The sequence below is a fragment of the Tamandua tetradactyla genome, chromosome 4, assembly GCF_023851605.1.
Source record: "Tamandua tetradactyla isolate mTamTet1 chromosome 4, mTamTet1.pri, whole genome shotgun sequence".
NCBI lineage: Eukaryota > Metazoa > Chordata > Mammalia > Pilosa > Myrmecophagidae > Tamandua > Tamandua tetradactyla.
This window is the reverse complement of record NC_135330.1, coordinates 1,969,589-1,993,027: the sequence shown is the minus strand read 5'-3', so window position 1 is coordinate 1,993,027 and position 23,439 is coordinate 1,969,589. Positions and strand designations below refer to the sequence as shown.

The 23,439-nt window shown below is 46.0% G+C and overlaps 1 long non-coding RNA gene across 10 annotated transcripts; it reads right to left on the bottom strand.

Annotated features, from left to right (window-relative positions):
- Positions 1-692: 692 nt before the first annotated feature.
- On the bottom strand, positions 693-23,402 carry LOC143679722 (uncharacterized). 10 transcript variants are annotated; one of them, XR_013173906.1, is made up of 5 exons: positions 23,302-23,401; positions 19,277-19,484; positions 17,718-17,949; positions 11,325-11,746; positions 2,009-2,156 (listed from the first exon to the last, which is right to left on the bottom strand). It is a non-coding gene; the product is annotated as an uncharacterized LOC143679722 (long non-coding RNA). The 10 variants fall into 10 exon arrangements; XR_013173912.1 differs by lacking the exon at positions 2,009-2,156 and adding an exon at positions 22,330-22,398 and having other exon boundaries at positions 10,670-11,746; positions 22,724-23,402; XR_013173908.1 differs by lacking the exons at positions 17,718-17,949; positions 19,277-19,484 and adding an exon at positions 693-1,193 and having other exon boundaries at positions 2,077-2,156; positions 21,427-23,402.
- Positions 23,403-23,439: the final 37 nt, after the last annotated feature.

Here is a 23,439-nt window from a genome sequence, read left to right as displayed (position 1 = left end):
TGGTGGCCACTTCTGATCACGTCCAAGTTGGCTCACCATGACGCCTCTGCCAGGAACTTCCCCACATACGCCTCGCTCCTGCCCCTGGATGATACGCAGGGCAGCCTTTCAGGCACTGCTGTCTCCCGACTCCTCACCCCAGGCCGAGCAGGACCCTTTCCTCCCACCCCCACGTTAAGATACAATCCCTGTCCTCTCCCTCGGACTGGTTATACAGCGCCCAGAAGGTGCTGTCCTTTCCCTGAAGTTCATCTCTTTAGTTCATACAACCATCTTAGAGTGTGTCACAGTTATCCCCATTTCAAAGGAGAGGCTGGAGCAAAAGAAAAAGCGACATTAGCTTATTTGCTCATCTCACACAGTAAGTAATGACACAGGGATCAGCATCCATCTCCCTGGCCTGTATTTCCCGGCTCCTCTCCTCTCCCCTCGGCCCTTCCCTCCCGGCCTCTCGCCTCTGCAGAGCCCAGAGTCTGCCTCGCCCACCAGTGCAGAGAGCTTAGTTACAGAAAACCCTCCTACAGTCCCAAAGTGTCTCCCTTTTTTGGCAGCCGATGCTGGTTCCTGTCCCAGAAATTCTGAACAAAAGGCTATTACTGAGGGTGATGGTAGGGCCGTGGTGGTTTAACTGAGAACAAAACACAGCAAAATGAAATAAACACACAAAAAAGCATGTCTTAATTCTTGCAGCAACTCTTCCATTAAGGGAAGATGTCTCATCAGCTGCAACAGCAACGCAAGGAGGGGTCTGAGCTCTGCCCTGACCTCCCAGCCGCAGGAGTGCGCCCCTCGCAGCACCCCGGGTCAGCAGAAACACCCGCCAAACCAGAAGCGACTCTGCTGAAGCCCCCACTCCCAAACCTGGACACAAGGCAGCCGGACTCTCTTCCCTCTCACCACAGACCCTCATTTCGTCCTATAACATGGAACCACACAGGCCCCTGAGAAGCTACGTCTTCTCAACGCAAGATGAATCATGAAACATCCACAGTCTATTGGCCTGCACGCAGTTAATCCGCCGGCCTCTCCTTTCTACCCCGAGTGGACAGCAGCGGTTGGGGGGGTGGCGTGTCCTGGGCTGGCCAGGCTGTGCCCCCTCCACAGCCCACCTACAGCTCACATGCCAAGGCCCACCTTCCACCGCTGTGTCGCCCACCCACGCGCTGTTGGTCTCTTCCTGACACGTCCTACTTCTGGAGGTTGAAGAAGAATCCCAAAAAGAAAAGAAAGGATTTCACAAGCAAAGCCAGAGTTCTTATAAATTATCTTAAAATTCATACAGGCAGCCCCCCTCCCCTCCTCCATGCCACAGAGAAGAGGCTGAAGCCCCCTGCCCTTCCCAGCCGTCCCCTCCCCATCCCACCCCCTACTGCTCGTTGGGCCACCCCAGGACGGACGTGCCCACCCCCTTTGCCGGCCCCTCAAACCTGTAGGAATCGCGCCCCAGCCTCTCTCTTTGAGCCTTTAAAATATTACTTTTGATAAACCTGGACTCAGTTGACCCCCAGCTCCTTGCGGGGAGAAGGGTGAGTTTGGGGGACTTGTGAATACCAGGATGTCATAAGAAAAGAGGTGGTGGCCTGACACAGGGGACTCCCCTCCTCTCCAAGCCCACCCAACCAGCCCCCCAGTGAGCACCACCGCTGGCACCTCAGCCTCCTTCCCGAGGAAGGACCTGGAAGAGAACTGAGGCGCACGGGTGCAGGAGCCCCAGGCAGGCGGAGAGCTGGGGTCTGCAAACTAGGGGAGGTGGAGAGCCAGGTCCTGTCTCTAAATTGTGTCTAAACTGTCACACCATGCTTCAGACGAGACACCAAGCGAGACAGGGCACATTGAGAGCAGAGTCTGTGCGCCCCATCGTTTAGTGTTACAACACGGGGTGGCACCCGGAAGATCAGAGCTCCGTCTGGGTCTGACGTCGGGGTCCGTTCTGATAGAGGGAAGGGGAGGCTGCCTTATCCAAGAACTTGAATTGACTGAAAGAAACTAAACACAGTAATTTCAAAACTCCCTCGGAGGCATTAGGGGTGAGCGCTCATGAGTGATGGTTATGTCACAGCCCTGCTTCTTTCTTACCAAATGTCCGGGTAAATGCAGGTAAACACCGTGGTTCCCTGACTTTGAGAGTCACAAAATTTTTAGTTCATTTCTGGTGCCTGCCCATGCAAAAAAAAAAATAAAAGAGTCACAAAACCTGATGGGTTAAACAAGCAAATACAAATAACACTAGGAGCAGAAAATTGTGATAAGTAAAAAAGTTGCTGTGGCCCAAACCGCTCCTTTTTGCCTGCCTCTCACTCCTGCCAAGTTGATATTCCCTATCATAGTTAGTGGCACCAGCATCTCTTTACTTTCCACCTATAAGACCAAGTTCCAATAAATATTAGAAAATTCCACAGTGTGAGTATAACTGAGAGATCCATATAACTCAATAAATAAATTATGTACAAACTTTATGCTATAAAGAAGGCATAGAGATTTTGAAGGAGAGGAAAGATTGTTCAGTACATGATGACCAGAAAATAACTCATTATTGAAAACACTAGGGTTGCTGTTCACCTAAAAACACATGCCAAAATAAATTTGAGAACTAAAACGTTTAACAAAGAATTAAATAAAAAAAACTAGAAGGAAATACATTTGAAAACTTATTATTCTCTTGCCTAGAAGGTAGCTTATTTTTTTAAATGTTACTATTATCTTTTCAAAAGTGTTACAATTCATAAAATCTTCATTGAATAGATATAGTTTTCTCTTGTCGTGGCTTTTCTCCATCCTTGAGTGCCAGAAGGGACAGAGGCGATCAGACCAGTTTTAACCACAACAGCTTATTTGTCTTAGTGAACAAACAAGCACATCAGTTTCTGGAAATGACCCTCACTCTGTGTCCCATATTTGCAGTTGACATGGTTTCCTAAATCAGTTTTTAAAAAGGGAATAATCACGGCAATCCCAGCAACCAGAGGCAACCTCTATCGACGCTCTGACGCAATGCTGCTTCTCCCTTCCCGTCCTGCAGGTGCAAACTTGGAAACCCGAGTCGGGTCGTCTTTGGGAAAGAGGAGGGCTCGTTTCTAGCGCCTGAAGCCCTCCTGCCCCCCTGCCCCTGCGTGCTGCGCCCTCTCCACCCCAATCTGGGCTTGGAGTCCAGAGCGCCGGCTCTTTGCAGGTAACGCTGCTGACGTCCCGTGGCAATCCACAGTTCACACTCTGGCCATTCCCCATCATATCGCCGCAGACCCCGGTGTGACAGACTCACTGAGCGGCCATCGGCAAATGAAGGAAATCTATTAAACTGTGTCAGATATGATGGTCCTGAGGCTTATGCAACATGCTCATTAAAGAGAGGCCAGCACATGTATCCCCCAGAAAGCAGCCAGGGGTCGTGCAGAAACTGAACAACGGTCCTGGGGCTCTGGAGATGGAGGGACGTGCCCTGCAAGGCCAGCAGAGTTGGGACAAGGAGGGGAGAAGTGGTGGGGAAGGGTCCTGAACGAGCCCCCATCCCCCGCTCCACGGCCGTCCCCCACTCTCGGGGAAGAAAGCTTGGGGTGCCCAGCCCCTGGCAGGTGGGCGGCTGCAGACCGAGAACTGCAGAGGTCCTCTTTCCCAAGAACAGGGCAGGCCACGGCGGAGCGCGGCTGCAGCCTCTGGCCCGTGAACGTGGACTCCCAGCCGGCCGTGGCTGGGGATAGGCTGTGAGGGACTGCCCTCTGCCGGCCGGCGAGGAGAGTGCACCCCCAGGAAGCCGTCGGAGACATGCCAGGCCAGGAATTAATTCCCGGGAGCGGGATTAGAGACCTTCTGGCACCTTTACTTGACCCCGCTCCATGCTGCCCTGAGGAAATGTGTGCGCCCTCTTCGTGCGTCCCGGCCCAGCCCTGGTAATACTGATTAACCAAGTGTCAAGAAGAGCGTCACTACAAAGCCAGTCGACAACAGAATCTTTGACAAGAGAGAGAATCCGACCTTCAAAGTAAACACACCAACATAATCCGAAGCCCAGACATCTGCAAAAAATTGCAAGCCACACTGAGAAGCAGGAAGATACAGTCCAGTCAAAGGAGTGAATGAAAAAGTCAGAGAAGATACAGAATATGGAGTAACAAATCAAAGATGCTCAAGCAAACCTCCCAAATCAACTCGAAGGGGATGACTGAAGGGGAAAAAAAGGATATTAAGAAGAAACTAAGTGAACACAAAGAAGAATTTGAAAGCATGCAAAAAATAGCAAATCTTATGGGAATGAAAGGCACAATAGATGAAAGTAAAAATACACTAGAGACACAGAACAGCAGATTTAAAGAGGCAGAATAAAGGATCAATGAGCTGGAAGGCAAAGCATGCTAATTTGAACAGACAAAAGAACAGACAGAGGAAACCACGGGGAAAATGGAGCAAGGTCTCCAGGAATTGATTGACAGCACAAGCATTCATGGGGGTCCCAGAAGGAGAAGACAAAAGAGAAGGGGCAGGAGGAAAATCTGAAAATTTCCCAACTCTTATGAAAGACAACTATCCGTGTCCAAGAGAGACAATGTCTTCCAAACCGAATAAATCTGAGTGGACCTACTCCAAGACACATACTAAACAGAATGTCAAATGCCAGAGGTAAAGAGAATTCTGAAAGCAGCAAGAGAAAAGTGATTCATTGCATCCAAGCGATGGCCAAAACTCTAAACTCTGATTTCTCATCTTGGAGGCAAGAAGGCAGTGGAGCGGCATATTTAAGATAATAGAAGAGGAAAACTACCAGCCAAGAATTCTTTATCTGGAAAAACAGTCCTTCAAAAGTGAGGGAGAGTTGAAAATATTTACAGATAAACAGAAACTGGGAGAATTCATCAGAGACCTGCCTGACAAGAAATACTAAAGGAAGTTCTGCAGGTTGAAAGATGACAGAAAGAGATGCTCAGAGGAGAGAGTAGAAATGAAGAGTATCAGTAAATGCAATTAAAATGGTAAAAAGAGAAGCAAAGATAAGATATGACATATAAAAGCAAAGGATGAAGCGGTTGAACTGAGCAGTGCCTTTGCAGTGATAATACTGAAGGTTAATGGATTAAACTCCCCAGCAGACTGGCAGAATGAAGAAGATGCAGGAGCCGTCTAGTCACTGTCCACAAGAGACTTACCTTAAACCCAAAGACACACATAACTTGAAAGTGAAAGGCTGCAAAAAGAGAGTCTATGCAAACAGTATCTAAAAAAAGCTGAAATAGCTTCACTACTATCAGACAAAATAGACTTTAAATGCAAAGCTGTTACAACAGACAGAACAACATTCTATATCAATAAAAGGGACAATACAGCAAGAGGGAATAGCAAGTATAAATATATATTCACCTAACCAGGGTGCCCCAAAATACACGAGGAAAACACTAGCAAAATTGAAGGGAGAAATAGACATATCTACAATAACAGTTGGAGACTTCGGTACACCACTCTCATCAATACATAGAACATTTAGGCAGAGGAGTAAAAACAACAGAGAACATGAATAGTAAGATCAATGAATTAGATCTAACAGACATACACAGAGCAGTGCACCCCAAAACAGCAGCATCTGCATCCTTCTCAAACGCCCACAGGATCATTCTACAGGATAGACCACATGATGGGACACAAAACGGTGTCGATACATTTTAAAGGATTTCTCTAATCATAATGGAATGAAGCTGGAAATCAACTACAGGGTGAAGACTAGAAAAGGCACAAATTTATGGAGGTTAAACAACACATTCAATCAGTAGGTCAAAGAAGAAACTGCAAGAGAAATCAGCAAATAATGCAAGACGAACGAAAACAAGAAGACAATATACCAAACTTATGGGATGCAAGGAAGGCAGTGTTGACAGGGGAATTTATAGCACTAAATCCCTCATTAAAAAGGTAGGAAAAAGGTGGTGTGATGGTGGCTCAGTGGCAGAATTCTCGCCTACCATGTCAGAGACCCTCCCGGGGCCTGCCAAGGCAAAAAAAAAGTAAAAGCTAAAATTAAAGACTTACCTCACACCTGGAGGAGCTCGATAAAGAACAGCAAACTAATCCAAAAGCAGTGAGAAGGGGAGAAATAACAAAGATTAGAGCAGAAATAAATGAAATGGAGAGCAAAAAAAAAAAGCAAGAGAGAGTCAACAAAATCAAAAGTTGGTTCTTTGATAAGATCAACAAAATTGATAAACCCTTAGCCAAACTGACAGAAAAAAAGAAAGAGATGTGTTTCACTTTGCTGAAGCTGCTGAAACGCAATCTACCAGAAATGGACTGGCTTTTGACAACGAGGATTTATTAACGTAGTAGTCACCATTCTAAGGCCATCCAAATGCCCAATGTAAGGCATCAGCAGGACGGACAGTGCCTTCTCTGGAGAAAGGCTGCTGGCCTCTGGGACACCTGTCACGCAGGTAGTCACATGGCCAACATCAGCTGCTCCTTCTCTCCTGGGTTTTGTTGCTTTCAGCTTCTGGCTTCCGGGCTCTTTCAGTTTCTGCTTGCTTCTCTGGGGCTTTTCTCCCCCTGCAAGCTCTCTCAGCTTTTTCTGTCCTCTGGTGAAAGGATTAAGACCCACCTTGAATGGGCTGGGTCACATCTCAATTGAAACAGCCTGACCAGAAGGTCCCTCCGCAGCAGGTCTGCAGCCACGGCAGTGGATTAAAGGAACGTGGCCTTTTCTGGTTTACGTAACTGCTCAAACTAGCACAAGATGCAAATAAATAAAATCACAAGTGAGGGGGGACCTTACCACTGATCCCACAGAAATAAAGAAGATCAAATAAACAACTGTACACCAACAAACTAGACACCTTAGAGGAAGTGGACAGTTTTCTAGAAAGACATGAACAATCTACACTGACTCCAGAAAAATAATAAACCAATCACAAGTAAAGAGATTGAAACAGTCATCAGAAACGTCCCAAAAAAGAAAAGCCCAGGACCAGATGGCATTGTAGGTGAATTCTACCAAACATTCCAAGAAGAGTTAATATCAATCCTTCTCAAACTCTTGCAAAAAATTGAAGAGGGAACACTACCTAACTCATTCTAAAAAGCCAATATCATCTTCATACTGAAGCCAGGTAAAAATATCACAAGAAACGAAAATCACAGACCGATGTCTTTAATGAACACAGATGCAAAAATCCTCAACAAAACACTTGCAAAAGACTCTACATTCAACAAATTATACACCACAATAAAGTGGATTTTACCCCAGATATGCAAGGGCTGTGCAACACAAAAAAATCAGATAATGCAGTACACCACATTAACAGATCAAGGGGAAATGAGCACCTGATCGTCTTGAATGATGCAGAAAAATGCATTCGACAAAATCCAGCATACTTTCCCAATAAAAACACTTTGAAAGATAGGAATAGAAGGAAACTTTCACATTATGATACAGGACATACATGAAAAACCCACAGCTAACATTATACCCACTGTTGAAAGGCTGAAAGCTTTCCTTAAGATCAGGTACAAAATGTTAAAATAAATTTAGATTGAAATGCTAGTGATCAATGAAAGGGAGGGGTGGGGAGTATGGTATGCATGAATTTTTTTCTGTTTTCTTTTTATTTCTTTTTCTGATAGATGCAAATGTTCCAAGAAATGATCATGATGATGAATATGCAACTATGTGATGATATCATGAAATTACTGATTATGTATGTAGAACAGAATGATCAAAAGTTAAGAATGCTTGCGTTTGTTTGGTGTTTTTTGGTATTTAAAAAAATTTTTAATCAATAAAAAAAAGGTCAAGTACAAGATAAGGATGCCCACTGTCACCATTTTTACTCAACATTGGGCTAGAACTTCTAGCTAGGCAATTAGAAAAGAGAAAAAATTAAAATGCATTCAAATTGGAAAGAAAAGGAAAACTTTCACTATTTGTGGATGACGTGATCCTTTATCTAGAAAGTCCCCAAAAAAATCTACAGCAAAGCTACTGGAACTAATAAAGTTCAGCAAAGTGACAGGGTACAAGATAAACATTCAAAAATTAATAGTGTTTCTATAGTCTAGTAAAGAGCAATCTAAGAAAGAAACGAGGAAAAATTCCATTTGCAATAGCAGCTAAAGGAATCAAATATGTAGAAATAAATTTCACCAAGGATATAAAAGACCTGTATTCAGAAAACTATGAAGCACTGGTAAAAGAAATCAAAATAAATGAAAGGCAATTCTATATTCATGGATTGGAAGATTAGATATTATTAAGATGTCAATTCTACCCAAATTGATCTACAGATTTAATGAAATCCCAATGAAAATTCCAACAACCTACATCAAAGAAATGGTAAAGCTAATTATTAAGTTTATTTGGAAAGGTAAGAAGCCCTGAATAGCCAAAAACTTATTGAAAAAGAAAGATGAAGTTGGAGGACTCTCACTTCCTGACTTTAAAGCATATTACAAAGCTACAGTTGTCAAAACAGCATGGTTTTGGCAATAAGATAGACATATTGACCAATGGAATAAAATTGAAAATTCCAAAATACACCCTCGCATCTATGGCCAACTGATATTTAACAAGACCGTCAAGTTCACTCAACCAGGACAGAGAAGTCACTTCAACAAATGGTGCTGAGAGAATTGGATATCCATATCCAAAAGAATAAAAAAGGACCCCTATCTCACACCTTATATAAAAATTAACTCAAAATACATCAAACATCTAAATATAAAAACCAGAACCATAAAACTCCTAGAAGAAAATGTAGGTAAGCATCTTCAAGAATGTGTAGTAGGAGGTGTTTTCTTAGACCTTACATCTAAAGCATGAGCAATGAAAGAAAAAATTAGATAAATGGGCCCTTCTCAAAACTGAATACTTTTGTGCATCAAAGGACTTTCTGAAGAGATGAAAAAGCAATCTATTCAATGGGAGAAAATATTTGGAAACCACATATCTGATAAGGGTTTAATATTCAGGATATATAAAGAGATTCTACAACTCAACAATGCAAGACAACCCAATTTAAAAATGGGCAAAAGACTTGAATAGGCTTTTTTCCAAAAAAGGATACACAAAAAGCACATGGAAAGATGCTCAACATCCCTAGCTATTAAGAAAACACAAATCAAAACTACAATAAAATATCATTTCACACCTACTAGAATGGCCACTAATTAAAAAGCAGAAAACGACAAGTATTGGAGAGGATGTGGAGAAATAGGAACATTTACTCATTATTGTGGGAAGGTAGAATGGTCCAGCTGCTCTGAAGAACAGTTTGGGGAGGGGTTTCCTTAGGAAGCTAAATATGGAACTGCCCTGAGACCTACAGTTTCACGGCTAGGCATATTCTCAGAAGAACTGGAGGCAGGGATGTGAACAGACATTTGCACACAGATGTTCACAGCAGCATTATTCACAATTGCCAAAAGACGGAAACAGCCCAGGTGTCCATCAGCCGATGAACAGATACAAACTAATGTTTACATACTATGGAAGAGTGTTCAGCCATAAGAAGAAATGAATTCTCGACACGTGATGACATGGATGAACCTTGGAGACATTATGTTGAGTGAAGTAAGATACAAAAGGGCAAATATTGTATGGCCTCATTAATATGAACTAAATATAACAGCCAACTCAGGACATTAATATTTAAAACATAAGTCAACAGCAAATGGAATGGGGACAGAGAATGAGAAGCTGATGCTCAATATGTGCAGAATTTGTAATGAAGTTTGATTGTAAATGTTTGGAAATGGATAGAGGTGATCGCGGCACATGTAGTGCATATAAATACAGCGATGTTATGTGGATGGGCTTGTCATTGAAAAGGAGGGTTTAGGGCCTCACATATCACTAGGGGCAAAGCCAGAGGATGAAACTTGGGGCTGTGTAACACAGTGACCCCTGTTGGGTGAAAATGTCGTCAAATTGATGTGATGATAAAAGCACAACTATGTGACTATACTAGAAGACATTGGACACTTTAGATGGATTGTATGGTATGTGAATTTATCTCAATTAAATTGTCTTTATAAATAAAAATATGGTGGCCCTTATGCCCAAGAGGAAGGCATGACTTCTCCAGGGCATGGCGCATTCCCTAATCTTGCTTTCCTATCTTAGCACCCAGCTGTGCTCCCTCACCTTTGGGTCAGCCTCATTTTTTAACCTTCAACAATTTTAGTCTAACACTGCCCTCCTTTTGGTCTTTTTTTCCACCCCAGTGCCAACCATGGGGCACAACATGACACCGAGGCTCGTTTTCCCAATCCTGAGTTCTTCTAGAACAATATCATTTTGTAAGTGGGATGAGAAATGGGGGTGGGGAGCACTCGTGTGCTCCTCCCCAAGGGCTCTCTGCCAGTGACAGTGGGAATTATGCCTTTTGGTTCTCTCTGCTCACAGGGGACTAGTCTGTAAAACACTTAAGCATTGCTCAAAGACAACGAAGGATTCCAAGATCTGGCAGAAAACATATTTGTATTAAGGAAAAGAAACTTCACCCTAAGTGTTATATACTTAGAGCTGAAGAGGTGAGGGACACGGAGAGGAGCACAGGTATTTGTAGAATGAATGAAACACTTTCTGTACAGACACTTCTGTACCTGTAGAAATGCTATTATACAGAACATTATTATATGTTATGTCCTATATTATTTTATAATATTTATATCATTATATAGCAAAGAACCAATCCCCCTTTATATGCATTCTGCTCTCAGAAGGGCTCCTAGATGGATTATATTTAAGAAGCTTTCAAATTACTATTTTCCTTAGCTTGGGTTTGACTAAAGTTCTTAGGTGGGACTTTCTCCACTACCGACGTAGAGAACAGATACCCAGCGTGGGGTATAAGGAAGGTTTGGGATAGAAATGGAAGGAGTCATCTTTTAAACATACTGGGTTTGTATTTCATATGCAGTTCTATATTTGGCTTTTTTAAATTGGCATTTTGTTTTGAGAATTCTCAAATGTGCATAAATGTTTTTAAAGGAAGTAATTTTCCAGGGGCGAAAAACTCACCACCTGTTCTTTCCATCAGTGTCAAACCGACACCTCCACCCACTGTACGGCCTGCTGCGTCCTTCTCCTGGACTGCTGGGGTGGGTGTGAACTTGGGAGGAGAGAGAACTGGGTCTCAGTGGTTACAGGGGGTCCAGGTGGACAAAACGAGGCCCCCCATTGGGGGGGAAAGCCCCTCTTCATTTTCTGTGAGCCTCACTTTCACTTCCACCCTTCCCGGCCCCAAGTCCACGTCCCCAGAGAGGACTCTATTTGGGATAGGAAATAGGTGGGAGTCGGGATACTTCAGGGATAAAAGGTCTTATTATGGGAGGTATTGATAAGAGATACCTACCCTGCTTTGACCACACCATACAGCGGTAAAGAAGGAAGGACACAACCAAGTATAATAGGCTCCCTGCTCAAGTATAATGGGAGAGTGAGAGTTGAGAAGACCCAGCTGATCAACTGCAGGGAAGCCGGCGGGCAGCAGAGATTTCACACCCAACTTTAGGGATGGGCTCAGTGGTGGCCTCTGCACGACTTGGACATCCTGGTTTTACTAAAGGCAGCGTTCGGAGTGAGTGTGAAGACACTTGGCTTAGTGGCTGAGAGGTGTCATTTCTTCACTTCTGTTTCAGGAGGTTCTCTTCCACGTGGAAGGCACAGGAGGACACTTTGGTTGGCTGGTGGCTTGGGAACAGGTCCCAGGGAAGAGGCTGGAAGGGGTCTGCATGTGTCTGCTTCTGATGGGACATAGTGCTGGGATCTAAGAACCTGCAGAGAGAGGATTGAAGTTTTAGAAAAGAATTTTCACACTTTACAAGCAAAGGAATTAGATTTCAAAGGCCTAATTTCTGGTGAGGAGAAGCCCGTTTTCTGCCATAAACATCAGCCACACAATGAATTCTGAGGCCAAGCAACCTCAGCCTCATGGTCCCCTTCACAGGCATAACCGAAAGCTGCTCTTGTCTTGTCTGACCTGCTACTAAGTACTGATCCCTGGGGACAGAAATAAGGCAAGTGGACGAAACTTCAGTGCACTTTACCCAAGATCAGACTTATTCCCAAGGCAAGTATGACTCAGAAAGCAAGGAACTCCCCAAGAGCCACGCTCCAGCCCCCACCACCCAGTTGAAGACCCAATAAGGATCACAGATCAGCTCTGCGCTTGGTTATTACAAGGGGCTTCTCAGAAACCCCCACGTCTGAGTCAGCAGGAGACTCTCCCCCCGCTCATGCTTGCCTCCTCTGCTTGAATAATCCTCCACTTGTCTCCTTTCTAACTCCCTGCCCTTTCCCACCTTACTTCTCCTGCCCTTTGGTTCATTCTCCAAATGGGTCACCCCTCTCTCGTGTGTGTGTCGGGGGTTGCTAGTAATTCATCTGTTCTGCTACAGTATTAAAAGTTGAAGCCACAGCAGACCCTCCCACACAGGAATAAAGAGAATTATTAACCCAGTAGTGAACCAGGATTGTAACTCTAAATTTTTTAATTACCCAGCACCAACAGTTTTCTCTTCTACTTTCTGCCCCCTAAGAACCAGGACCTTATCTTTCAAACCAAGATAATCTCGCAGCAAGCGGAGGTCTAAGGAACAATGGACTGGAGATAAGCCCCTCACCATGAACTTGGGAAAGCCACTTAATACTCTTGGGGCTCACCTTATTAAGCTGTAACATCTGGAAGAAAAGTCATTCGTCTCTTAAGTCCTTCCAACAGTAAATAACTTAACCCAACATCTCCTCTGGAAATCAGAATAAGGGTTCAAAAATCTGACCATCCTGTAGCATTCACTCCTCCAGCTAGAACAACCTGTCTTACTTTTTTACCTCTCTGAGCTGTTCCTCTTTCTGGGGGCTTTGAATGACATCAAGAGTGAATCATCCATATTCTTTTATCCACTGGCTTAGACAATTCTGAACGAAGCACATATTTTTCTTGTGTCTCATTCTAATTGCTGAAATCACTTGCCAAACTCTCTCAGTGATGTAGCTGTGTCATAATGAACAAAATTTCCATCTCTTGTAAGAAGACCCCCGGATACCATGTCTACAGTGCTTCTGGGGCTTTCTGGGGACTTTGGTTACTATAGGGAGATAAAAGGAAAAGACTCGGCAGGCTCTCAGACTCTGGGAGTTAGGGTCCCCATGAAGAGCAGGGGGGCTGATTCGGGGGGCTGAGGGCTGACGAGCTGAGTGTCCCTTGTGCCTCTCCCAGCTTCACCCACCTCCTGTCTCCTTTCGGAGCTCTGAGCAGAGTGAATGAGCGGAGCACATCACTATAGCTCTGATGGCAGTGTCTGGTGTTCACTTCACAGCATTTTGTTAAACTTTCATTGCATGCCAACTGGGAACTGGCATATGTGAGAGGTGAAGATAAAGTGATGGCCAAAGCAGGACTTGGTCGGGAGAAGAGCTTATAGCCCTGTGCGGAAGATGGTGGTACAGACTGTCAGAATACATATGATCTGTGCTAGTTACAAGTTAGGCACAAGATCCTCCAAGATGACAGGGGAAGGACAGCTGTCTCACTGGGGGCCATAGCGGTTCACGGAAGCCTTCCTGGAAGAGGTGTTACGTTGGGAGCCCCCCTTCATGCCATCCACCCTCAGAGGGCACGGCTGTAGAACTGTAAGTGGCTCCCACAGTCCCCACCCCTTCTGTGGTACCCAAATTATCCCAGCCCCTTGAGCATGGACAGAATGCCAGCCTTCTTTCTCCAACAGCATATAGCAAAGGCAAGGGGATGGCATTCTCTTGATTTGGTTGCATTATATAAGACCTACAGACCGAAGAGAGAGACTCTCGTGCTGGCTTTGAAGAAACAAGAGGCTGTGATGCAAACTGCTCAGGGGGAGGGTCACAAGGCAGGTGACCTCTAGAAGCTGAGGACTTCCATCTTACAACCAGAAGGAACAGAATTCTGCCACCCCAGGAGCTAGGAAGAGGCCTCCTGACTCCAGGAAGGAATGTAGCAACCCAAACCACGACTGCAGCCTTGTGAGACTGAGCAAAAGACCCAAGTAAGTGGGGTCTGATTCCTGATCACAGGGACCCTGAGATAACAAATGTGCACGTGGTTTCAAGCTTCTGGTTTGTGATATTAGAAAACCAACATGGTAGTGCTGACTTTCATAGCTGCAGAGCTCTAACTCTGACACTCAGGCGTCACATACACACCTGAAGTTTCAGGGAATGACAAGTTATGCACAAATAGCTCAGTATCTCAGAATTTAGAAACAACGGTTACAACTCCTGAATACAGGTGACAGCTGTAAGAGCTGATGATCTAGGAACCTTTACAATAGGCCCAACCTGATAACCCATGCCCTCGACTTAAATTCTGCAAGTTTGTATATCATGGTGAGTCCTTATGGGTAAGGCACGACAATATTTGTCTTTTTGTTTCTGACATTTCTTTCAACATACTGTCCTCAAATTTCATTCACCTAGCCGCATATCTCACAACTTCATCCCTTTTTGCAGCTGCTCAGAGGTCCATTGTATGTACCAAAACAGTTCCCTTTCCATTTCAGTCATAATGCTCTCAGACCACCTCCATCCATGGTGAACCGTGAACACTGCTGCCACAGACACCAGTGTCCAAATATCCCCTCGTGTCCCCCTCTCAGTTCCTCCAGGTACACACTAAGCAACAGGTTTGCAGGATCCTAAGGCAGCCCCACCCCTGGCCTCCTGTAAACCACCACACTGCTCTCCAGAGGGGCGCCACCTCTCAACTTCCCTACAACAGTGAATAGGTACATCCTTTTCTCCACATTTTCTCTAGCGCTTGTTTCACTGTTCATTTTTTAACAGTTTTATTCACATATCATACCTAGGTAAAAAAATCAATGGTTCCTGGTATAATCATATAGCCATTCCTTTACCACCATAATCTCTATGAAGACATTTCCATTTCTTCCGTAAAGAATCCCATATCCCTTCCCCTTTATCTCCCGCTTGTTGACATTTAGTTTTGGCATTATGCCTTAGCTACATTCTGTGGAAGCATATTACAATGTTACTGTTGACTGTAGACCCTCGTGCAAAAACATTCTTATATTTGTACATTTAACCACCATCATTGTCTACTCCAGTCAGCATTAGCCCATACAGCATATGTTAAAAATGCTGAAAAAGTGATCAGCCTTCGACTGGAGATAGGAATGAAGCTGATCTGTATAGGGCTACGGTAAATCAGAATACAGAGTAAAGGATGATATGGTCCATATACTAAGACCTCAGCTTCTGTGGGTGACCAAAGGAAGAGATGTTTATTTGGTGCAAAATGTATATTTTGGGTAGTGCATATTCTAATTCAACATGCATGGTCAGTTTGTTCGAATACCGTAACTACATGGAATCCTGAAAGGGTGTGAGATCTTGTTGGTTTGTCCAGGTTCGTATGTTGCCCCTATACATCCCAGAGTACTTTGGGCAGAGAATAATAATGTATTTGTCAAGTCCCCTTGGGGGAATGGGGAGAAAGAAGATGACTATCTGGAGAATCCCGATATTCTTACAAGCAGCGGGGTCAACCCAATCAATAGGCTGAGCTTGATCTTGGGGTTCACCTCTATGAAACTTATTCCTGCAAAGGGTAGGCTAAGCTTACTTTTATAAGTATGCATAAGTGTGACCCCCAGAGAGTCTCTTTTGTTGCTCAGATGTGGCCTCTCTCACGAAGCCAACCTGCCAGGTAAACTCCCTGCCCTCCCCGCTACATGGGACATGACTCCTGGGTATGTAAATCTCACTGCCAACGTGGAACAGAACTCCTGGGATAAGCCAGGACCTGGCATCATGGGATCGAGAGAGCCTTCTCGACCAAAAGGGGGAAGAGAGAGATGAGATAAAGTGTCAGTAGCTGAGAGATTTCAAAGAGTCGAGTGGTTATCCTGGAGGCTATTCTTAGGCATTATATAAATATCCCTTTTTCGTTTATGGAGTGGCTGGAGGGAAGTACCTGAAACTGTAGAGTTGTGTTCATAGCCTTGATTTTTGAAGACGATTCTATAATGATACAGCTTTTACAATGTGACTGCATGACTGTGAAAACCTTGTGTCTGATGCTCCTTTTATCTAGGGTACGGACAGATGAGTAAAACATATGGATAGAAATAAATAATAGAGGGGACAAAGGTCAAAATAAATTGGATAGATGGAAATATTAGTGGTCAATGAGAGGGAGGGGTAGGGGGTATGGTATGTATGCATTTTTTCTTTTTATTTCTTTTTCGGGAGAGGTGCAACAGTTCTAAAAATGATCATGGTGATGAATGCACAAGTATGTGATGATGCTGAGAGCCACTCACTGACTGTGACCAAACATGGACTGCATGTATGTGAAAATTTGTCAATAAAAATACTTTTTAAAAGGTGGATCTGCTGGGACAAACACACACTGAGCAGCACCTCGGGGGTGAGCGCAAGCTCTGCCTGAGGCAGCAGCCACAGGGGAATTGCTTCTGGTCTGTCTGGTCCACGGAGGCGCCTGTGGTGTTGGGCAAAATCCAGTGAGAAGATCCGGACCACAGAGGGTTAGAGGGTGTGAGAGGACGGAATGCCTACCTCCCTCTGGACCTGTGGCTTCATCCCCCTCATTGGTGCCATTAAACCTGCTGGCTGTACCCCCAGAGGTAGGATCCACCCCCTCTGACAGCTAATTTATTCCTCATTCCTGGCCTACAAATGACAGACTCGTGGTCCTTGCCGGGTCCCTGAAAGCCAAGAGATGTGTCCCCTCGGCAGTAGGACAAGTCACATCCTCCACTCGCTCCTTCCCAGGTTTCCAGGCCCCGTCCCCAGGTTTCCGGAGCCCCTCTCCCCTTCCCAGCAGGACCCTGTGTGCTGTGCCCACGGTGCCAGCAGGTGTGCCCACCGAAGTCAACACGACATCCTCTGGAGCTGCCACCAGCCGAGCCCACACCAGAGACTCTCCTATTCCCCAGTGAAATGGCCTTCCCTGGGCCCCACCCTCTGCACCCCACAGAACCCCACTTTCCCAGGATCCGAGGAGACGAGCTCCACAGGCTGCTGTCTTCCTAAGAGGACTAAGTGCCTCTTTCCAGATGCCTCCCCGGACAGCAGGCACCCGGCAGGTGTGCCCCCACGCCCTTCCCCAGAGCCCATGCTGCGGTCCTCCCCTGTCTCCGTCCTCTGAGCAGGCTGCCTAGGGCTTCCAGCTGCCCTCGCCCCAACCAGCACTGCCTCCTGGCGGCAGGAGAGGAGACAGGGAGGCAGAACTGCTTCCTCCCGTGAGACCAAAAATGTGAAGAACTTACAAAGCAAAGCTGGCTAAGAAACTGACAAAAACGTTCTTAAATCATCTGAAACTCCCCCAGAGTTTCCCACACTCGGTAAAGGAAATGTGGTTTTGTCTTTTGACTTCCCTAAGTGTTCAACATTTTCTCCCCCTGCTCTCTGACCTGCAAAAGGCAGCCCCAGCACTGGGGAGGGTTTTCTCTTCATCTCTGCTCTCCCCATGAGAGCATCTACCCAGGACCACACGAACGCATGACATGTTGATAGTAGGATGGTGTGGTGGAAAACACACCCTACTGCAAAGTGGGCTGCAGTGAGTAGTGCAACTACAACTGTAATAAAGGAAACACACTACTGCAAGGTGTTAATAATGGGGGGCGGGGTATACAGGATAGCTGTATTTTATATGTTTTTTCTGTAATTCTCTAACTAAAAAATTAAATTAAAACAAATCTGCCCAAGTAAGACCCCAGCTTACTCCCGTCCTCCAGGAGCTGGGAGGCTGATGGAGCTTCAGGGGGACAAAGGACGCAGAGCTTGGAGGGAGCCCCAGAAATCACCCTCAGGTGGAGCCTGGGTTGCAGCAGAGTGAGGCAGGGGCTTTGATCAGGTAGAGTGAGTGCCGCTTGCCCACTGGATGCCCTCGCAGCCCCGTCACCCAACAGCTTCCATCAGCAGCCCACGTCCATCCTGGGTCCTCACCACAGCTCCTGCGGAAAACGGGGCAGGATATGCACGTGTAAGCAGGGCCAGGGCAGGGGGTGGACAGCAGAGAAGGCAAAGGAGACGCTGGACCCAGGGAAGGGAACTTGAGCCGGGTCTGGGGCTTGCCGGGCGAGTCCATCCTTGCTGGGGCTTGGGCCGGAGGAAGGTGTGTCCTGGACAAGCCCTGGAGACCTAGACTTCCCAGGCCGTACGGCCCAAGGTGCATGGCCTGGGGTCTCTGGGAATGAGACGGACACGCTGATGATGGAAGCTGACCCTTATACCCTCCCCTGCATGGACTCGAATCTACCTCCTCTAACAGCTCATTTTATTCTGAAGTCCCCTGATAGATTTTCACTTGCATGTCTGGTCATTTCTTCTCCAAACCTTGCTTAAGCACCCATATGGGCCAGACCCTAGGTCAGTCATGAAGATGAAAGAATATTGAGGGGCCTGCTGTGGAGTAGGGCACTGCGTGAAACAGGAGACAGCCACACACAGCCGTGGCCTCCCACAGGGGTGGGGGACTCGAGCCGTGGGGAGCACGTGGGGGTCTTCAGGGGTGACCTCTCCTGACTGAAGGGGCCATCAGGAAGGCAGGTTTTCAAGCTGAAGCCAGGAGGTGAAAAAATAAGGCAATCGGAGAAGAGAGGGAGGACATATCAGTTAGAGGAGAGCAGCTGCAAGGCTATTCGAGGAATATTGCTCCAACCCCTCATTCGCAATGAGCATTAAAGGGTGGGTGGGTAAGATGTGCTGGGTGGCGCACCGGCACAGAGGGCGCAGATGGACTATCAGGGGAGGGAGAGAGATTAGGAAATACACAGCCACAAATATGGGGAGACAATCTCAGAACGAGGTTTGCTTAGGCAGCTAACTGCCTGGAGGGGTCAGCTAAATCATGCCGAGACAGAAGTTTAATGTTGGGGGAGGAGGGTGGAGCACAGCACTGGCAGAAAGAATGCACAGCTCCCACAGAGCCCAGCACACTTGGGGGGCTCCGAGTGGGCCCCAGAGTCTGTGACAGCAGACCGAGCTGAACAATCGGATTTGTGGGGTATCATAGAGCCAATGGACTCGTCTTAAATTCTCTGGTACAATCAGATTTCATCTTGTAAAAATCACTGCGGCAGCCGGGCGCAGGATGAGTTAGAGGTGGGAAACCTGGCACGATGGGAGCCTCAGTGAAGGAAACAACAGGAGCTGGGAGGGGTGCCAGGGGGCCTGGCTTGAGAGAGATTCACACAGGGACCCCAGCGCCAGCCTGGGACAGGAGCCTGGGGTAGGAAGCAGACCGGCAGGTCTGGGGTGAGGGTAAGTGGAGGCGCTTACGCAAATGGTCCATTTCTGCCCCAGAAGTCTTGGTGGGTGGGTGCCACTCACAGGGCGGGGGCGCAGGAGGCGTGGGCGCAGGAGGCGTGGGGGGGGAACACAAGGAAGGTGTGGGTTCCGATTCTGCCTTGCCTGTTGGAGGTTCCAAGGGACCCCAGGGGGGAGCATGTGGGCTTTGGAATTCTGTGCCCAGGCGGCAGCTGCGGCGCTGGTGGAGAGTGAGACGCACAGTCAGTGTAGAAAGTGAAGACAACCCGAGGAAATGACAAAAAGGCTCCAGCCGAGAGCCCGAGTCCATACAGGAGACTCAACTGAGGCCAGAGAAGAGGAGGCTATCCAGGTCTTAGGGGCCCCGGGGAGGAGAGGGTTACAAGGAGGACATGGCAGTGGAGTCGATCAGAGTAAACACTGGGCTATGGAGCATGTCCCTCCCGGACAGATAATGAAACAAGCACAAATATCGGGGGAAATCACCAACGGCCACGAAACAGTGAAAGAGGAGACTGTATGAGTGTTTTCCACATACCACATGTAGACCACTGTAGAGAAAACACTGGTTCCCAAAGCTGTTTAAAATCCTGTCTAAGAGGGCCAAGAGTAGGTTTGTCATCCCAGCAGGGAGAACTGCCACATGTCTACACACAGGAAAAGGGGCATAAGCAACTAGTCAAAAGAGATGTATCTGCAAATACTAAAGGACTGCAAACCAAAACGCCAGCACACAATGGGAAGGGGACATGTCCTTTGAAGATGGAGAAAACATTCAAGGTCTTTGCAAGAGAAAAGATCAGCTTTAAGCAACTGCTAAGTCCGGAAAGTTCCTATATAACCTCAGAACAGTATCAGTCAGTTCTGCCCCCTCCCTCCCCCTCCCCCTCCCCTCCCCCTCCTCCCTCTGCAGCCTAGAGGGGAATGGGGGAAGAGGGCAGAAACTCCAAGGGGGCAAATGGAGAAGATTTTGCATTCAAGCCTCCTGCCTGCAGCAGTCCCAAGCAGTAAAGACCATTCAATCACTGAACTATGATTGTTTATGTAAATAGAAGGGATCTGACCATAGAGATTCCTGTTGTCTAAACAGGACCCTAAAAGTCAAGGGTATCTGCCAGAGCTTCCATCCAGTAGAAAGAACCACCCCACCAAGAGGGACAGGGGTAAGGAATGGAGTTATTTCCTAACTTCATCCTGAGTCCTCCTTGTTACATGGCCAGAAAAAGGCAGGAAAAAACTTTCCAAAAAAAGAACGAAGTGGAGGAGAGGATTCCTACCGAAGTTAAAGTTGCTGCCACATAGGCCCTTGCTGGTCTGACACAGGAGCTCCAGGCGCCCAGAGGGAGCACTGAGTGATTCTTTGACTTTGTTGGCCTTTAACAGAGATGTAAAATGCTGCCTTCTATCAATGACATGTAGATTAACATCCCCTATTCAAAACTGAAATCATCCAGTAACAGTTAGTATTGAACTGTCTAATCTTGCTGTGAGCAGCACAAGGTGCTGTGGCAGGAAGGCAAAATAAAAGAAACATGGAGAAGAGTTCTAAGGAAAATACTGAGTCAGGGAAGTGGGATTTCAAGCCAAGACCAGGAAGCAGAGAAGAAGGGAGAGAGGATCAGGCAAGCCAAGGGGTGAAGAAGCCAGATCATCCCTGGCAAAAATAATGACCCTTAATGATAGCGAACATTTAGTTGGGACTCTTCACACAGAACATTTCATTTATTCTTCATAACAGCACTATTACAATGGAAGGCAACATGGTATAATGGTTAAGGCGAGACTCTAGAGACAGAAAACCAAGGCTGATCTATCAAGTAAATTAAATTCCCTGTGCTTCAGTCCCTGCACTTCTCAAATTGTGATGGGCTGTCATGAGAATTAAATCAGCTGATACTTGCAAAGCATTTGGAAATATCACTTACAACATAAGTTGCACATTATTCTGAGACAGGTGCTGTTATTAACCCATTTTATAGACAAGGGAATTGAGATCTGGAAAGGTTAAGTAAATCACAAAGCATCATTCAGTAACGGATGAAAGCAGGATTTGAAAACAGAGATATGGTTCCAGGGTCCCTGTTCTTTTTTTAAATATTTTTATCGATAACTATCCAATACAATATTGGATATTCCTCAGGGTCCTTGTTTTAATCCCTCACCAAGGCCCGGCTTCCACCACCTCATTTCCCCTTCCAGCCTCTCTCCTTCCAAGACCAAACCACCCAGGAAGCCTGTCCTGGGTTTCGTCTCCATGGTGTCCAGCTGCCAGCCAGCTGCCGAGCCAACCAAAGCCAAAGGCTAGGTGGTGCCTGTGATTTAAAGGTAACAATGCCAAGAGTGTTGGCCTTTAGGCAGGAGGGTTCGAAAGACCAGAAATATGATGGGCAAATTATATCTTGGTGAAAGTCCACCAAGGATATACTTCACTCAGCAGGAACTTCTTAAGCAAAAACTAGGAGATAGGAGAAAGGAGAGAGGGAGAAAGGAGAGAGGGAGACGACAAAGGCCAGCAGAAATCATGGCATCTTTTGGCATGTTAGTCGGAAGTGACTGCCTCTTTCCATATCTACTTGGTCCAGAGCTGAACAGTAGGTGGGGCTGGGTCTCCAGAGATGGATATGGGAACTGCTTCTCACCAGCTTTGGAGAGAAAGAGCTCATGAACAAAGAATGGGGAGAAAAGAAAACCAGTAGAGATGAGTGGACCCCTAGGGTCTGGGTCTAATACCAATGATCCCAGGGCAGGAGTGAAAATCTGACCGACTCTCCCTTTTCATCTAGGCTCATTTAGGTTTCAATCGTATGTGTATTATTTTTCCTTTATATAAACCGAATAAACCTACATTGGTCTCCCCAGCTCTTCTTCTCTTCTCTCCTCCAATCCTCTTTTTAGACCAGCTCATGCTCATTCACTCAAAAAATTCCATTGGACTGAAATGAACTCAAGATCTCTGGCCTGACCATTTGGCATAAAAGCCAGTCCCATGTTTCCAATAACCTCTCAAGTTGCTCCAAGTCAAACCCGTCTTCTCCTAACACAAACTTGTTCTCCTGTGTTCTCACCTCCCATTGATGGTAAAAAATCACCAGCTTGAAACTTGGCAGTCATCCTCAACTCTTCTTTCTTCTTTTCTACACCAAGTCAGTAACAAATCCCACACATTTGCTTCCCTGATGATGTTTCTTTCATTGGCCCCTCTTTCTACCGCCACCGCTGCCCTCCTTCAGACTTGGAGATTTTTTTTAATTTCTTGGAAACAGGCTGATTCTTCTTTTTCTCCACCAACCCCCCCTCCAATCGATCCCACATTTTATCACCAGAAATATCTCTCAACAACTTAGACACGCTCAGGTTGCAGCTTTAATCAAAAGTCACTTGTGCTTAATCAGTGAATGATTGCCAGGATTAGCCTCTTGGACCTGAGTTAAAGCTGCTAAGTATCTGAGCCCTACTTACCTTTCTCAACCAATGTCCCATTAACGCCCCAGACACACCCCTGTTCCAATCACAAAGGTCCACTTGCCAGGCCTTAGAACAGCAAGGAAAGAGCCCTCTCAGAGACTCTGTCCTGCAAATAGTTCTGTTCTAAGATAGCACCTGGAGTTAACTCAACTGGTCAGAAATTATGAGAAGCATCACAATGAACTTTTTTACACACACAGCATTGGCCTTGCATATCAAGGGATGGCCATTCACCCACTAACAAAAGCATCACAGAGTTCAGCAAATAGTGTATAAGCAAAGACATTGAGCAATAGAGCTAAAATCATCCTTGGATTTGGGCCAGGGATGGAGAGAGGTAAAAAGAGGTTTCAGAATCTTATATTTGAAAAATAGAAAAGAAAAGAGAGCCAAAAAGTCTGTGATCAGTCCAGAGAAACCTTCCTAGAAAGATGCAGAAGGGGTCAACATTAGAGGAGTTAAAATCCTGGAAGGCTGAAGGAGCAGAGAGCATGAGCACCGTGAAGAAGCTTTTCTGTTCCTAGCAACAAGAAGCCTTGGAGCTTGGTAGGCTCAGCATAGCCTGATCTCACCAGCATGACTTCTAATGGGCTCAGAGAGAAGGTGGGACAGTGAAGGGGTAATTAATCATAGCTCTGTTCTCACATCCAAGGACTTGGGTTAAGCTGGGAACTCTGCAGTCACACAATAATTGCTTCTTGATGATGCTG